The following is a 16,070-nucleotide window of genomic DNA, read 5'->3' on the forward strand; positions in this document are numbered from 1 at the left end:
ATAAAATTTGATGGGGAGGGTGCTAGGGTTGCAAGTCCTGGCAAAATCATCATTGTTGCAATCACAAAAATCAAGATTGCTGAAGTTTGATAACCAGTGAACCTTGCCATTTTTTAATTGTAAAAATATATACTTTGTTGGGAACGAAGTTATAGAATGGTGGAGAATCTATAACAAGTTTGTCTTTTTATAAGTCGAGTGTTATTGATGATGTGAAACGCATATGAAGAACATATTTGGTAGTATAACTCCAAACTAAACTGTAGATTAATTCAATCTCATTCATTTTAGATTTAATGGTTTGCATACTCGTTTTATGGGTTTATGAATTAATTAATTTAGATTTAAAAAGTAAGTTAAAAAACTATCGTTGTCGATTCTTGTGCAACTAAAGAATAACTCCAGCTTGAATTATATATGAAGCTTTTGGTTATATGGTGCTAACCAATCATTTGGAACTATGCCACAATGTAAACTCATGATTTGAACTGTTCATTTTTAGAACCTCATACAAGGATTAAGCTTGATTGTTAGACAGATCAGGGCGTTTGACGCACTCTTATTTGTGGTGCGACAAAAGGAAAACTCAAGTTTTAATTATATATCAAGACGTTGGATAAACGAAAATATTTAACTGTAAAACCTCTATATTTTATTGAGAACCTACGGAGTTTGTGTTACTTTATAAATTGTGAAGCCTCATTTTACTCAAAACTCATATTTTTATCCTTTTTTTTTTTTTTAATCAAAGAAGACTTTCATTAGATAAAATTCAAACTACTACAAAAATGGAAAACCACGACGCCTCTTTAATGATAGTAAAACTAAAAAACGTCGTGTTTTTAAAAATCACAAAAAATCAAGACGGTTCCATTTAAAACGGTCGTTCTTTAAAAGGCTGAAGCTCGCAAAAATTACGATAGTTCCTTCTAAAAACTGTCGTGTTTGAAAATGCTCTAGACAAAAATTTCTCTTAAGTTTTAAATTTTGACGCGCAGCTCTCTCTCCGATAGTCTCTCGCGATCTTTTCAGAAGCCCTCTCTTTCTCAACTCCCTTTCTCGTTCCTGAAACACCATCTCCATCGTGCCGTCTTGGTTACCAATCTCGCCATACATGTCACAGATCTCAGCGTCGAGTTCACTGAGGTCGTCATATCCCTTGCGTCCAGGTCACTGAGGTCGCCATCTTCATGAGGGCACATCCATGATCTTCGCAATCTCCTTCAAGGGGCCTCTCTCGAGCCCACTGGTCTCTTCTCCTCCAAGCTTCCCCTTCTCTTCGTCGACCTGTTCTCTGTTAAATTTGAGGTTTCGTTTTGGTCTTTATCTGACTTTTGCTTGGACAATTTCAGAGATCTGCAGGCGACGCTTATCGGTGGTGGTTATAGGTTGGATCGTCGTGGTGTGATAACGATTCTGTTAGCCGTCGTGATTGTGTCCAAGTCTGGCGACATCTGGTTGTGAGTGTATATGTGCTTCTGTTTTCGATTTATTTTGTTTTTTTTTAAAATAATTCTTTTCTGTTTCCTGCCATTTTTGTTTCATAAAGCACATATCTTCTTACGTTTTATACAAAATCTGTTGATCTTTTCCTTTCCCCCTTTCTGTTGGTGTTGATTGAGATTTTTGTTTTGTTTTGTTTTGTTTTGTTTTTATGTCTGAAGCTGTAGCAATGTGACTTTCTTTGAGGCTGGCTGAAACTAATTCATAATTGGGTGTATCAAAGTCATGTCCTGCGTTGAATGGATTATGTTCTTTCTTTGTCCTTAACTTTTCGTTTGCTCAGAATAGGACTGTGTGCTGTAAAATTTTGAATTCATCTTACTCTGTTATTATACATGAAATTATATTTAGTCACAACACAAGCTTTCTCATTGCTGTGTATGAAAGAAATCTATTTTGTTTTTAATCCTTATATTTGCTTCTGATATAAGAGTGAATATCTAATCCAACATAATGATTTCCCCTCATTTTTTCAGTTACCAAATGAAGGTATTAGTTTGGCAAAGCAACGCTCTTGTAGTTAACTTATATTTTTATTTTGGATTTTATAGAAGCTTGGAGTAGTTGTGAATCCAATTGAGAAACCAAGGTCATACTGAAGTTCATTTGGATGGAAACGAAACCAAGTTTGGAGTAGTTTTTTTTTTCCTTTTGTTTTCCTTCTCTTTAGTGTTTAGGGCCTTGAATGAAGTTCTGTTTAATGTTTGGCACATCTCCAATTGCAGGCTTGAAATACTCTTTGGGTGGGACATCACGAAATTGCAGGTATAACTTCTTTGAAGTATTGCCTTTTCTTCTTTTTGTCTTGCGGTACTGTTTTTTTTTTTTTCTCTTTCTCTATCTTAATAACTTGTGCTGGGCTCCACGAGTAGATGTCCCATCACCTCTTTGCTGATTTATTGATTACTTATACCTTGTGTATTTGTTTTATCCTAAAAGTCCTTATGCGTTTGAATTATTCTTCAGTTTTTTTGAACGTCAATTATGGTCTTTCACATTCACTTGAGAGCAAAACTTGCTGGTCTTGACAATTTTCAGCCATATGTATTGCTCTTCATCTCCTGATGAACACGTGAAGGTAATAGCTTATCCAAGTATATTATTGTTGTGCTTCTTTTGTGAGATCATGCTCTAACTCTTCCTTTTTTATGCAGATTTATAACTTTTTCTTTTGCAGGTTTTCTATGGTCTTTTCTATCTGAGTCGTATGTTTTTTTTTTTGTTGAAAATTTCTTACCTCCTCTTTTCACCATCATTTTATTTATATATTTTTTCCTTTTGCAAGTTCTTTATGGTCTTTTTTATGCTCATTTTTACAGGTTTTCTATGGAAACATAGTCCAATGGTAAAATTTCTCTTTCACCTAATTTTATTTGTTTATAATCTTAGCTTTTTTCTTTTCTTTCTGTCATTTTGATTTATTTACAGGGATGATGGAGGAGACTTCAATTGTGCATCATTTGTATGTTTGGATGAGGAAGGCTTGGATTCAGAGTACGTAGGTCATGTTAGGAAAAGATTGTACTACTTAATTACCATGTATCATTTGAATATTTATATTTAGTTGGTAGGAAGTATGCTTGTTGTAGAATAAGGATTGGTTAACTATGTAATAACTATTGAATCTTCAAGTTTTATGAAAAATACTATTTTTGAGTGTATATATTCATTAATAAAGCATTATGGTTAGTTTTCTAGTTAAAATCGTTGTAGCATCATAGGAAACCAAAAAGAACAAAAATGTAATATCTTGGGAACTTATTAGACGAAATTTTTTTATCATAAATTCTTTACAGATAATTAACGACGATTTTTATAAAACAACCGTCGTCTTTACAAACAATCCACGACGGTTCCTCCTATAATTAACGATCTTTACCTCCGAACAATAATAGTTTTTAAGAAAAACCGTCGTCTTTATACAACGACTGTTTTTCTTAAAAATCGTCGTTTTTATGTGACAACGACGGTTTTCTTTAACAACCTTCATCTTTACAAATAAACAATGACGGTGAAAAGCCGTTGTAGTTTGACACCCAAAAAGACGGCGGTCGATTTAACGACGGTTTTCAAAGCATTACAACGACGGTGGATCCTCGTTGTCTATTTGGTTTTTTTGTAGTAGTGATAATACAAACTAAGCCCAAAAGGGCACTGAAACGAACATACTAAGAAAGCAAAACTAAAGCGAACAAACTTCGCACCAACAACTACTATAGCCCACATGACCACCATTTGAAAGATATTATATTTCTAAGTAGAAATATATCTTTTTAAGTAATTCATAATATATGATATAGTGTTTCCTATAACCTCTAAGAACTAAAAATCACAATATTTGAATATGATCTATAAGCATTTATTTGTAGGAGAGTCTTGGATTTTGTAACTAAATTTAAGATAAATATGAAAGTCATTTCATCCATTAAAACATATGTGTAACACTAATCAATAAATTTAGGCAATGAGGTGAAGTGAGGAACGTTGTAAACAAGATATGTAGTAAAAAGACAATAAGTATATAGAATTTAAGGCATCCGCCTCAAAACTTTGATTTCATTTATTATCAAGTATTTTTCAATATCAAATACATAATTAATTCAAAGACTAATTATTCTTCTAAAGAAGGAGAAGTTGCAGGAGATTGAAATTGTGAGAACTTAAAACATTGATTCCAAATTTCTGCACTCTTGGTCAAAGCATCCAACTTGTTTAGTTTGGCAAGAGTGCCCGAAAGAGCTTTGTTCACTAACGTCAATATCCACAAGTCACTAAGAACCTGGCTCTGATACCATGCTAAAATATGAAAACTATGAGAGAATATTTGTTTGTGGGAATTTTCTGTTTATCATTCCCAGTAATAATCATATCATCAACATAGATTATTAATGTTGTTACCTTCCCTTTTTGATGTTTCAAGAACAGAGTATGATCAGAGTTGCACTGTTTGAAACCATTGTTCTTCATTGCCATGGTGAACCGTCCAAACCATGCACGTGGTGATTGTTTCAATCCATACAATGCTTTTCGTAACTTGCAAACTGTTCCAGTCTGAGTAGTATTATATCCAGAAGGAATGTCCATGCACACCTCCTCCGTGAGTTCGCCATGTAGAAAAGCATTCTTTACATCAAACTGGTGTAGTGGCCAATCCAAATTAGCTGCAAGGGACAATCAGACTCTGACGGTGTTTAACTTTGCAACTGGAGCAAAGGTTTCTTCATAGTCTATACCATAGGTCTGTGTGTATCCTTTTGCCACAAGTCTTGCCTTGTATCGCTCGATAGATCCATCTGCATTGTGTTTTATATAGTAAACACCCATCTACATCCGATAGTCTTTTTTCCTCGGGGTATAGTCTCCAATGTCCAAGTCTGATTTTTCTCAAGGGCTTTCATCTCTTCTTTTATAGCTTGGACCCACTTAGGATCTTTCAATGCTTCAGAGACCTTGGTTGGAATATGGATAGCAGACAATTGATGCACAAAAGCCTTGATTGGTTCAGACAGCTTCTCAGTGGATACATGATTTGCAATTGGATACTTGGATGTCTTGCCAATATCAGGTGAATAACGGTTTGGTGGCTTCCCACGATTTTGCCTGAAAGGTAATTGATATCCAATAGTTTTATCATCTAAATTCACAAGTCTAGTAGGAGTAGTTACCTCAAGGATATTCTCAGGAGATTGGTCTGTTGGTACTGTTGAGTTAGAGGGGGGGTCTTCATCTTGTTGTTCTGTATAGTCTGTAGGTGTGTGACTCGGATCAGAAATATCTTCGCATGGATCAGGTGGGTCAGGCAATTGATCGCTATGAATGAGCGATTGGTCGCTTGCTAAAATATGAAAACTATGAGAGAATATTTATTTGTGGAAATTTTCTGTTTATTCTTCTCCTTGTAGGAGGTCATATTTATAATACAACGAAACCTGAATGGGCAAGTAAATAATAAATTCCTAAATCTATTTGCAGTAGGAAATCAGGAATTAAAGTAAATCAATTACAATTATAATAGGAATTCTTGGTGTGTAAGGAAAGTAAGTCAATATCCACAAGTCACGCCAACACTCCCCCTCACGTTGGTGCATAGATGTTACCAATGCCCAACTGATCTAGTGAATTGTGGAATGCTTTACTGGAAATCGTCTTTGTCAAAATATCTGCCAATTGATCCTCGGATTTCACAAAAGGAAACTGAAACACTTTAGCCTCAAGCTTTTGTTTGATGAAGTGTCAATCCACCTCAACATGTTTAGTACGATCATGCTGAACCGGATTATGTGCAATGGCTATAGCAGCCTTGTTGTCACAAAAGAGATTCATTGTGGATGTAAGTTTATACCCAAGTTCAGTAAGCAACTTTCTTAACCAAAGAAGTTCACAAATCCCTTTAGTCATGCCTTTGAACTCGGCTTCTGCACTGGATAAAGCTACTACATTCTGTTTCTTGCTTCTCCATGTCACCAAATTACCTCCCACGAATGTGAAGTAACCCGATGTGGATTTTCTATCTGTTACATTACCTGCCCAATCTGCATCTGAATAACCATCAATATTTAGATGACCATGCTTTGAGAACATAAGTCCTTTTCCAGGTGCAGACTTCAAATATCTAAGTATCCGAAGAACTGCATTCATATGGTCTTCACTTGGAGAGTGCATAAATTGACTGACAATGCTCACCGCATAAGCAATGTCTGGTCGAGTATGTGACAAATAGATCAATCTTCTCACTAACCTTTGGTATCTTTCTTTGTTAGTTGGAACTTGATCCGGATATTCTCCAAGATGATGATTCTGAACAATAGGAGTGTCCACAGGTTTACAATCTAGCATTCCTGTTTCTGTCAACAAGTCTAAGACATATTTCCTTTGAGAGAGAAATATGCCTTGCTGCGATCATGCCACCTCAATTCCCAAGAAATACTTGAGTCCACCTAGATCCTTCATCTCAAACTCCGTAGCCAGATAGCCTTGTAGCTGTGATATTTCTTGTTTATCATTCCCAGTAATAATCATATCATCAACATAGATTATTAATGCTGCTACCTTCCCTTTTTCGATGTTTCAAGAACAGAGTATGATCTGAATTGCACTGTTTGAAACCATTGTTCTTCATTGCCATGGTGAACCGTCCAAACCATGCACGTGGTGACTGTTACAATTCATACAATGCTTTTCGTAACCTGCAAACTGTTCCAGTCTGAGTAGTATTATATCCAGGAGGAATGTCCATGTACACCTCCTCCGTGAGTTTGCCATGTAGAAAAGCATTCTTTACATCAAACTGGTGTAGTGGCCAATCCAAATTAGCTACAAGGGACAATAAGACTCTGACAGTGTTTAACTTTGCAACTGGAGCAAAGGTTTCTTCATAGTCTATACCATAGGTCTGTGTGTATCCTTTTGCCACAAGTCTTGCCTTGTATCGCTCGATAGATCCATCTGCATTGTGTTTTATAGTAAACACTCATCTACATCTGATAGTCTTTTTCCTTCGGGGTATAGTCTCCAATGTCCAAGTCTGATTTTTCTCAAGGGCTTTCATCTCCTCTTTTATAGCTTGAACCCACTTAGGATCTTTCAATGCTTCAGAGACCTTGGTTGGAATATGGATAGCAGACAACTGATGTACAAAAGTCTTGAGTGGTTCAGACAGCTTCTCAGTGGATACATGATTTGCAATTGGATACTTGGATGTCTTGCCAATATCAGGTGAATAACGGTTTGGTGGCTTCCCACGATTTTGCCTGAAAGGTAATTGATATCCAATAGTTTTATCATCTAAATGCACAAGTCTAGTAGGAGTAGTTACCTCAAGGATATTCTCAGGAGATTGGTCTGTTGGTACTGTTGAGTTAGAGGGGGGTCTTCATCTTGTTGTTCTGTATTGTCTGTAGATGTGAGACTCGGATCAGAAATGTCTTCGCATGGATCAGGTGGGTCAGGCAATTGATCGCTATGAATGGGCGATTGGTCGCTTTTCGACAGAGAGTAATCTCGTGCTCCAGACTCGGAATGATCAATCATTTCTGTACAAAGGAGAATTTCTTTATTTTCCAAGTCGCTCCAATTCTGCTCTTCACTTCGTATCTCCCCCTGAAGTGTAGAATTGGATGATAGGTCATGGAAGAACAGCTCAGATTCTAGAAAGGTCACATCCAAAGTGACATAGGTTCGTTGGGTAGGAGGGTGATAACAGCGGTAGCCTTTCTGATAAGTGGCATAACCCACAAAAACACAACGAAGCGCACATGGATCAAGTTTGCTACGTTGATTTTTGTGGAGATGAACGAAAGCCACACATCCAAAGATTCGGGGTGTGAGTACCAAAACAGAAGGCAGAGATCTGTGTTGTGCAAGCACCTGTAAGGGAGTTTTAAAGGTCAGTACACTAGAAGGCATGCGGTTGATCAAATGAACTGCGGTGACAATAGCATCATCCCAGTGATGGCGAGGAACATGAGCGCCAATCAGAAGTGCTCGGGCGGTTTCAAGAAGATGTCGATTCTTTCGTTCAGCAACACCATTTTGTTGTGGTGTCTGAGGACAAGTCGTTTCATGGATAATTCCATGTTGTTGGAAGTAATTCTGAAAGTCATGATTGACAAATTCTCCACCATTGTCTGAGCGAAGAATCTGGATTTGAGCATTAAACTGAGTTTTCATCTGTTTGTGGAAGGACTGAAAACAGGAAAATACTTCATTTTTATTCTTCAGCAAATAAAGCCATGTCATCCGTGTACAATCATCGATGAATGTGACAAACCATCGAACACCAGAAGGAGCAATGAAAGGAGAAGGTCCCCAGACATCAGAGTGAATTAACGTAAATGGAGTAGTACACTTGTTCATACTCAACGGGTAGGGCACACGGTGACTCTTGGCCAAAATACAAGTATCACATGTGAAGTTAGAGTCCTTCAAACCTGAGAATAAATCTGGTATAAGATGCTTCATATAACTAAAAGACAGATGTCCCAATCGACGGTGCCACAACCAGATTTGCTTTTGTTTACTATCAAAGGGATGTGTCACGCTGTTAGCCATGCCGGGACTGAAGTCATCGACATAATATAGTCCCCCTCTCTTAGTACCACGACCAAGAATCTCCTTAGTATGAATATCCTGAAGCAAACAAAAACTCGGGTAAATGAGTACACAACAATTCAGTTCTTCAGTAAGCTGACTAACTGACAACAATTTAGTGGATAAAGATGGAACAAGTAAAGTATTAGACAGTGTGAGAGAGGATGAGAGTGCAACAGTGCCAGCCACTGTCACAGGATAAGTAACACCATTGGCATTTGCAATACAGGGTCGTCGAGGTTGTGTAGTATTCAGAAAATCATCAGGATCAAACGTTATATGATCAGTTGCTGGAATCAATCTTATCGGAAGTATGGAATCCATAACCAGTACCATTACTGGTCAAATTGCATTGTCCTTGATCTGTAAGAGTAGCCCACCAATTGGTGTAGCCATGCGATTTAAAACAAGTCTCACAAGTGTGTCTCGAATCACCACAATATGCGCAACCTGGTCCATGTGTCGGGGTCGTTAGTCTAGAAGTCATAATCTGTGCAGCGGAAGATGCATAGCATATTCTTCTCCTTGTAGGAGGTCATATTTATAATACAACGAAACCTAAATGGTATCAAGGCATTTATGCATCAGTTGTCTGCTATCCATATTCCAACCAAGGTCTCTGAAGCATTGAAAGATCCTAAGAGGGTCCAAGCTATAAAAGAGGAGATGAAAGCTCTTGAGAAAAATCAGACTTGGACATTGGAGACTATACCACGAGGAAAAAAGACTATCGGATGTAGATGGGTGTTTACTATAAAACACAATGTAGATGGATCTATCGAGCGATACAAGGCAAGACTTGTGGGCAAAGGGTACACACAGACCTATGGTATAGACTATGAAGAAACTTTTGCACCAGTTTCAAAGTTAAACACCGTCAGAGTTTTATTGTCCCTTGCAGCTAATTTGGATTGGCCACTACACCAGTTTGATGTAAAGAATGCTTTTCTACATGGCGAACTCACGGAGGAGGTGTACATGGACATTCCTCCTGGATATAATACTACTCAGACTGGAACAGTTTGCAGGTTACGAAAAGCATTGTATGGATTGAAACAGTCACCACGTGCACAGTTTGGACGGTTCACCATGGCAATGAAGAACAATGGTTTCAAACAGTGCAACTCAGATCATACTCTGTTCTTGAAACATCAAAAAGGGAAGGTAACAGCATTAATAATCTATGTTGATGATATGATTATTACTGAGAATGATAAACAGGAAATATCACAGCTACAAGACTATCTGGCTACGGAGTTTGAGATGAAGGATCTAGGTGGACTCAAGTATTTCTTGGGAATTGAGGTGGCTCGATCGCAGCAAGGCATATTTCTCTCTCAAAGGAAATATATCTTAGACTTGTTGACAGACACAGGAATGCTAGATTGTAAACCTGCGGACACTCCTATTGTTCAGAATCATTATCGTGGAGAATATCCGGATCAAGCTCCAACTAACAAAGAAAGATACCAAAGGTTAGTGGGAAGATTGATCTATTTGTCACATACTCGACCAGACATTGCTTATGCGGTGAGCGTTGTCAGTAAATTTATGCACTCTCCAAGTGAAGACCACATGAATGCAGTTCTTCAGATACTTAGATATTTGAAGTCTGCACCTGGAAAAGGACTTATGTTCTCAAAGCATGGTCATCTAAATATTGATGGTTATTCAGATGCAGATTGGACAGGTAATGTAACAGATAGAAAATCCACATCGGGTTACTTCACATTCGTGGGAGGTAATTTGGTGACATGGAGGAGCAAGAAACAGAATGTAGTAGCTTTATCCAGTGCAGAAGCCGAGTTCAGAGGCATGACTAAAGGGATTTGTGAACTTCTTTGGTTAAGAAAGTTGCTTATTGAACTCGGGTATAAACCTACATCCACAATGAATCTCTTTTGTGACAACAAGGCTGCTATAGCCATTGCACAGAATCCGGTTCAGCATGATCGTACTAAACATGTTGAGGTGGATCAACACTTCATCAAACAGAAGCTTGAGGCTAAAGTGTTTCAGTTTCCTTTTGTGAAATCCGAGGATCAATTGGCGGATATTTTGACAAATGCGATTTCCAGTAAAGCATTCCACAATTCACTGGATCAGTTGGGCATTGGTGACATCTATGCACCAACGTGAGGGGGAGTGTTGGCGTGACTTATGGATATTGACTTACTTTCCTTACACACAAAGAATTCCTATTATAATTGTAATTGATTTACTTTAATTCCTGATTTCCTACTGTAAATAGATTTAGGAATTTATTATTTACTTGCCCATTCAAGTTTCGTTGTATTATAAATATGACCTCCTACAAGGAGAAGAATACACAGAAAATTCCCACAAACAAATATTCTCTCATAATTTTCATATTTTAGCATGATTAACCCATTGATACAAGCTCCATGCAACAACTATCACTAATAGACCATTCCTTAATTATTGTAACGAATATTTCTTTTCCACACTCGACATAAAGCCTTGATTTGCAATCCTCTAGAAACTTAAAATTTGATGCGGAGGGTGCTAGGGTTGCAAGTCCTGGAAATATCATCATTGTTGCAATCATGAAAATCAAGATTGTAGAAGTTTGATAACCAGAGAACCTTGCCATTTTTAAAAAATATACTTGTCGCCAACGAAGCTATAGAATGGTGGAGAATCTATAACAAGTTTGTCATTTTATAAGTCTAGTGTTATTGATGAAGTCAAATGCATTTACAATGAAGAACGTATTTGGTAGTATAACTCCAAACTAAACGGTAGATTAATTAAATCTCATTCATTTTAGATTTTAATGGTTTGCACATGAGTTTTTTTATGAGTTTATTAATTAATTAATTTAGATTTGAAAAATATGTTAATAAACCATCTTTGTCCGTCCTTGTGAAACTAAAGAAAATCTCAAGTTTGGATTATATCTAAAGCTATTGAATAAATGAATTAGTCAGATAATATGACGCTAACCAACTGTTTGGAACAATGCCACAATTACACTCATGATTTGAACTGTTCATTTTTAGAACATCATAAAATAATATTATATTTATAAGTAGAAATGTATCTTCTTTTTTGTTGTTGGAGAAATTCTATGATTGCATTCATAATTTAGCCAAAAAAGCCACTAGCCACAAAGGGCCAATACAAACTAGCCACAAAAGGGTCATTACAATAACGGAGCGATCTAATATCAAAATTAAGAAAATCAAGTATTTCTCCACCAACGATCAGGCAAGATCGAAGAAACTCTGGCATAGGCATCCCAACTAAGATTGCAAACTTAGAATAATAAAAAAGAGATAAAGCTTGAAAAAACCAAGCCATAACAATACAAATAAAACTCTCACCAAGGAGAGATGAAAAGCTCTCACAAAGGAGAGATGAAAAACTCTCACAAAAGGAGAGGTGAAAACTACACAGAGAACCCAAAGAGTCTCTGCAACTTATTTCAAACATAAAGAAATTGCAAAAAAAGATGGTGGTGGAGATCCGACGCTGAAATGCAGGTGAAGATCAGACGCTGAGCCGCAGCCGCCAATAATGGTTGGATAAAAATCATAACAAAACTAAGACAAATAGGGAAAACCCTTTGTTTCTGAAAATGGGGGAAGAGGTGAAAGGAGGAAGAGAGGAAGAGAAGAGGGGAGAGGGGGGAAGAACAATGGCTTCTTCCCCCCTCAAAGTGGAAAAGGCTCTAAGAGTGTTTTTTGGGAGAAAGGGGGCTGGGGTTTCCCAAGATAGTCTTTGGACGTATATAGAAATGTATCTTGTTTAAGTGATTCATAAAATAAAATACTTTATAATATATGATAAAGTGTCTCCTATATCCTCTAAGAACTAAAAATCACAATATTTAAATATGATCTACAAGCATTAATTTGTTGGAGAGCCTTGGCTTTTATAACTAAATTGAAGATAAATATGAAAGTGATTTCATCCATTAAAACATATGAGTCACGCTAATCAATAAATTTAGGTGATGTGGTGGAGGAGTGAGGAACGTTGTAAACAAGATATGTAGTAAAAAGAGAATAAATATTATCAAATTTAAGGCCTCCATCTCAAAACTTTAATTTCATTTATTCTAAAGTATTTTTCAATATCAAATAAATTACATAATTAATTCATACACTAGTTATTCATCTAAAGAAGGAGAAGTAACACCCCGACCCAATAAATTATTTTTATCTAATTATTTATTTGTGCAATTACATTTTTGCCCTTGGAGGTTGGGGCACTTTAGTCAGTTTTTGTTTCAGAAGGAATTTGAAGAATTAAGCGGCACCTTTACTTTCATATACAGGCGGCAGGCTATATTTCAATTTAAAATGGAGAAGTTATGATTTACGGAAGTGCAGTGGCACAATCGTAATTTTGTGAAAGTACAAATTTAAATACGTAGGGTCAGATTCTTCCACGTCATTTTCTCTCTCTCTCTCTCTCCCTCTCTCTCTCTCTCTCTCCCAGCAACGCCGTTGCTTTGACTGGCGATTTTTGTTGCCTTCCGATGTCTATTTCTGACGTGGTTGGTACCAAAAGAATCGTCTCTTCATCCTTTACCTAACGCAGGCAATTTTCCAACTCGAAAACCCAAGGATTTGTGGCTGGAACGACTGGAAGTGTCGGTGATTTTCAAAGCTTCTGAAGCCGTTTCTGGCAACTCGTGCCATCGATTTCGTCAATCTTGGTCTTGTCTTCGACTCTTGTTGTTTATGTGGGTAGTTTGGATCGGTTTTGAGATTTGAGAGATTGTTTTAGACACCCAAGTTTGACTGGCGACTTTGGCCTTGTTTCGGGTTGCTCTAGCCACTTTTTGGCTTGGGTCCAAGAACAAAATATGCTCCCCAAGTTGTGTTTGAACAGTGGGTATAGGTATTGGCAAGTGATCTAGAGATTTTCTGTCGCTGAAAAATCTCTCAAGCGACCTACCTCTGCCCATGGCAAGTGGCGGCACGTGGGCCACCTTGTTGCTGCCCATTGTGTTCTTAAATGTTCACCATGTCGCCCTAAGCACGACGGTATATTTGGATTTGAATTTTGTTATCGTTTGACTATCGAACTGATATTGCTCCTATTATGGGATATTTTGATTCAATAGGCTCGAATCGTTCGACCGGTTCCAATTTCAAATTATTCCACGTACCTCTAGGATCGTGTAGGAACTTGCAAAATCGAGAATCAGAGTTCCGAATACTCCTAGTCAATGATTATAGGGTTAGGCAAATTGATCGCTGTCAGAACGTGCGATTTGCTTAGATTCGATTGCTCAATTGAGGCCAAACCTTTAGAACTTATTTAGTAGACTTTGTTGGACTTATAGGAACTTTCGAATCTGAAATCGGAGGTCGTAGGTCAGCCGGGCCAGGTTGACCAATATGGAAAGTTTGACCGCTCAGCTGACCATGAGTCTTCCGAGATTGTCTCATCCTTCATTAAGTACTAGAATGACCCTATAAACCTTCTTAAAGGTTGTGCACATTTTGAGACCCGAAAACTAGAGTTTTGAGTTAAAGTTTGTTTTGGATTACTTTTATTAACTAAGTCTGTTTACCCTCTCAAATAGGTATTCATTCTTCACGTACTCCATAGGAAGAGTCCTTTCAAGGTTGGGTAGCATTGGACTTTGGGGTGAGTGGACATTAGTTTTTAAATGATCATTGTTTTTCAAAGGATCTGCTTGCATAAATGTGATTTGATTGGAAATTGGTTTATTTTGGGTGATTGAGGTTATGGGATTTTATTATCAGGCGAGTCTCGGCTTTAACAATGTGATATGTGATTCCAACAGTATATGGATTTGGGTTTCGGATTATGGTGATTTTGGATTTGGTGATATTGGGTTTGTTTATGGTGTATTGTATTTTATTATCGTTGTCTTATGAGATTCTCAGAACTTGTTATATTTCCTAAGTATATGAATATAGTATTTTGGATATTATTGAAATTGAATGGGTTTATTTTAGTTTTGGTGTTTTTCTTGATTATGATTTTTTTTTAAAATTTTTATGGTTTTCATAAAGGAATTATGGGTGTTATTATATATATATATATATATATATATATATATATATACAGTCTCGATCTCTTGGACCCCTGTAGTCCAAGAGATCAAGACTATATATATATATATATATGTTATTTGGAAACCTATTTTTGGAAATTGGAATTATGGATTGTACATGTACCTCCCCTTGGATACGATGGATATTTGGATACATTCGACACGCGGTAACTCTTCAGAGGTGTGTCGGGACCCAGGCACCCTTGAGAGGGTGTACTGTAGAGCCATTGACGGGATGTCAGTGAGTGTAAGACCTATTTTAGGACTGCAAACCCGGTTGGACTGTTCAACCCTAGTCATGAGGTAATGTGATGCTATCCCACGGTCCAGCCAAACAATCCCCCCATTGGATTGTTTCCCCGATACTTAATGACGGTGTGGTGAATGTGTGTGTGTGTATATGTGTATATATATAAATATATATATATATTTATTCATACGGGTATATGTGTGGATTTATTTCCACATTGAGGTTTCTTGAGCATGTGCATTGAGACTACTCTGCACAGGTATGAACATTTGAAATGAAGTTCGGAATTGAGATCGGATATTTGGAAATTACTAGGCATATTATATTTTTGCAAGGGTTTGGTTGCGTGAAAAAGGATTTTGGGTTTTGATGATTATATTTTATATTAACGGGTTTACTTTGGTGGTGTTGAATTTACGGTTTTACAATAAGAGTTAAATTAACAAGTTTACATTGTTTTCCAAGAATTTGAGAAGTAATAATTAAATAGTTTTCCTTATCGTATGTCATGATATGAAATTTTATTGAACTGAAATATTTTCTAGTATTAGATGATATTTTCGTACGTTTACCGAAGAAATCTATTGCATGGTGTTTGGGGCATTAACAATTTTAACAACCCAGAACTTCAAGTTCACCATGTGTCCTAAGAGACGAACTTACGAAATGTACCTGAAACGTCTTCCGAGGTCACCCATGTCGAAGATGCATCATTTCAAAACAAAACACACTACACTTAACGATACTAAAAATGCACACGAGCTGCGGAGTCCACAAGAAATTGAACCAAACGCTCTGATGCCAAATTGACAAGACCCGCCTCAGATTCCCCCTTGGAACCCGTGACGAACCCTATTTTCCATCCTACATTTGGCCGATGTTGGACCCACCTTACTAAAGTGCTCTTCTTTCTTAATTTAAAGTTGTAAGGACTTCGACTTCTACCGGAATGTCGACAGTCTTCCCTGTAAGTGGACAAAAATTAAATTTATAACATAAATTATATCTAAACATACTATCCCCCGCCATTTCAGAAAAACGATGTAAACCATTAAATAAAATCCATCTTTATCCATATACCATTCGATACTTGAAACCTTTATATTCCCAAGACATACACACACACACACACACACATATATCACATCAAGATACGTACCAATGAAA

At 37.0% G+C, this 16,070-nt stretch overlaps 1 long non-coding RNA gene across 2 annotated transcripts; it reads left to right on the plus strand.

The window, feature by feature from the left end:
• LOC109949885 lies at positions 988–3,088 on the plus strand. 2 transcript variants are annotated; one of them, XR_002272195.1, is made up of 3 exons: positions 988–1,249; positions 1,353–1,460; positions 2,055–2,923. It is a non-coding gene; the product is annotated as an uncharacterized LOC109949885 (long non-coding RNA). The 2 variants fall into 2 exon arrangements; XR_002272196.1 differs by lacking the exon at positions 988–1,249 and adding an exon at positions 2,932–3,088 and having other exon boundaries at positions 1,271–1,460; positions 2,055–2,581.

Source organism: Prunus persica, chromosome G6, assembly GCF_000346465.2.
Source record: "Prunus persica cultivar Lovell chromosome G6, Prunus_persica_NCBIv2, whole genome shotgun sequence".
In the NCBI taxonomy this organism is placed as follows: domain Eukaryota; kingdom Viridiplantae; phylum Streptophyta; class Magnoliopsida; order Rosales; family Rosaceae; genus Prunus; species Prunus persica.